This window comes from Helianthus annuus, chromosome 6, assembly GCF_002127325.2.
Source record: "Helianthus annuus cultivar XRQ/B chromosome 6, HanXRQr2.0-SUNRISE, whole genome shotgun sequence".
Lineage (NCBI taxonomy): Eukaryota > Viridiplantae > Streptophyta > Magnoliopsida > Asterales > Asteraceae > Helianthus > Helianthus annuus.
In genome coordinates, this window is record NC_035438.2 from 126,426,788 (window position 1) to 126,429,496 (window position 2,709).

A 2,709-nucleotide genomic window follows, 5' to 3' on the forward strand; every position below is an offset into this window, starting at 1 on the left:
TCTGCAACCTTCAACGGGCTTGCGGATGAAGATCCCCATTTACATATTACCAACTTTTTGGAAATATGTGACACTTTTCGGATCAACGGAGCATCAAATGACGCCATCCACCTACGAATGTTTTCATTTCACTAAAAGACCAAGCTTAGGCTTGGCTTAATACCCTCCCAGTTGGTTCGGTAAACACCTGGGATGAACTAGCCCAAAAGTTTCTGTATATGTATTTCCCTCCTACTAAAACGGCTAAATTAATGACTGAAATTAACACATACTCACAAGAGGACGGGGAATCCTTATACGAAACTTGGGAAAGGTTGAAGGAGCTACTAAGAAAGTGTCCTCATCATGGTCTTGCGGTATGGCAACAAGTATCCACTTTCTACAATGGGTTGTTGCCACACACAAGACAAACACTTGACTCTAGCTCCGGGGGACTTTTACGTGATCGCCGCCCAAATGAAATTTATAATCAAATTGAAGAAATTGCTCAAAACAATTTTTAGTGGCACACTCCCCGAGGCAATAAATCTATTGCCCCGGGTGCCCATAAGGTTGACGAAAGCACTTCTTTACAAGCCCAAATCGAGGCCCTCTCTTCAAAAATCAAAAAGCTAGAAATGGAAAAAACAGCCTCGGTTATGGCTTGTGAAGGGTGTGGTGGGCCACATGAAAATTGGAGTTGTATGAATGAATTGGATAATCAAACGGAAATGGTAAACTACATTGATAATAGACCTAGGCCGCCAGGTCCTCCGACACGTACCTACAACCAAGGATGGCGTAACCACCTTAACCTTGGTTGGAGAGAACCTGGCAATAGTAGTAACCAACAAAATCAAAATCAGAGAATAAACATTCGACAACCACGCAATGAGTCACAAAATTTCTCTCAACAATAACAAGGGGGACGAGAGAGGCTTGAAGACACCTTCTCACGTCTCATCTCTGACTCCGATAAGAAAAACTCGGATCGATTTCAACAATTAGAATCGAATTTTAGAAATCAACAAGCTAGTATTCAGAACATTGAAAAACAATTAAATAAACTAGCTCAAAATTTCTCCGAGAGACCACAAGGCGCGTTACCTAGTGTCGGTCCCCTTGTCATATGGATCTTCACAGAATTGTCAATCCAATCAAGAGTGCGGAATCCTCTTGATCAGAATATCACAGAATGAGTAGAAATAAAAATTACTTATCAACCTAGTTTTTATTGATTATCAATCACAAGAATTACAATCAATCAAAACCCTAACTCTCTCAAATTCGTCCAAGCCTATATCACTCTCAAGAATTCTCTCTGAAAACTGTTTTGGCAGATTAACCTAAACCCTAATGCATAACCTTGTTTATATAACACAAGGTTTGCTACTTGGGCTAGGGATTCCTACATGGACAAGTCCAATTTGTCCCCCTATGACCCAACTGGGTTTTGTTTAGCCCAAACTCTATAATTTAACTATTACAAAGCTAAACCCGCTAACCGTTTATCGTTTAACTAATTACAAGATATCCAAAGACTAAATCTAAGCTGTTGTCACAAATATGCACCAACAAACTCCCCCGTGACAATAGCTTCATAAAATTACTTTGTCTTCAGTCTTCTTGTGTCTTCTTGTAATCTTCATGTAATCTTGCACTGTCTTTGGTCTTTGGATAGCTTCAGCTTCAATAGCTTCTGTCAGCAACACACTCCCCCTAAGCTGATGCATCCAATCACCAAATCTTCAAAACGTTAGCACATGAGTAAACTCCAGTTTAGCATTTGAATAACAATCTTCAAATTCTTCAATCTTGTCTGCAATGTAGAAAGGAGGTTCTACCATGTATCCAATCAAACTCTCATCTTCTCAGCAACTTCTCAGCAACATACTGCTTCAATCTGTACACTATAAAACAAACATCTCGAGAAACCATAAGAATTTTTCAACAAAGTTAAATAAATTATTATTATTCAAGAGATAGTAAAACTGTATTACAGATTAAGCATTTTCAATTTACCACCAACACGCAAAACTTTTGTCCAACAAGAACCTGCATGATTTAAAATTTTGAACTCACTTTCTAACACCGTCTCCCCCAATCAGTAACAATTCCTCCAAGAATAACAGTTTTCCGTACATTAAGAATTTTAAACAGAAAAAGACACTATTTTTGGATTTTTATATTTTCTGAAAGCAAGTACATACAAAAGCAATAAACACTCTATTTTTGTGAGAATCACTGGTAAGAAGATCATATCAGCAAAATCAAACTGTTTCACACTATTAGATAATTCTTATATAATTTTTCGTGAAAAGCAGTCCAAGACGATTACCAGTATGTTTATCCACTTAAACAAAATGCATGAACATTTCAAGTTCCATTACCATATGATACGTTAAGGTAATTTTATTACTGATATACTAGTGTGTCCCACTTCAGGATGTACCCCCGCGATCAAGGTATGCACAAAGATTCATCGTAGTAGGTGAGTATACTGAATTCATCCGTTTTGTATTTCAACGTTTAGATAATCGGTGATCAGGTCAGTACTTCCGTACAGCAAAAAGACCAAAATATCTAACGAGGGCTAAGACAAATACCATTTTTTAGTACGAATTATGCATTTTGCACTTTTTGTATGACTCTCTAGGAGAGCTTCTTCATTTATGGGATTTGGTATTTTTTGCTCTTTTAAGATATCCTGGTTGTGCCTAGGTTAGCATG

At 37.7% G+C, this 2,709-nt stretch overlaps 1 non-coding gene across 1 annotated transcript; it reads right to left on the bottom strand.

Annotated features, from left to right (window-relative positions):
- Nucleotides 1-245: 245 nt before the first annotated feature.
- On the bottom strand, nucleotides 246-352 carry LOC118480050. The gene has a single exon (XR_004861690.1). It is a non-coding gene; the product is annotated as a small nucleolar RNA R71 (small nucleolar RNA).
- Between the last annotated feature and the right edge of the window lie 2,357 nt (nucleotides 353-2,709).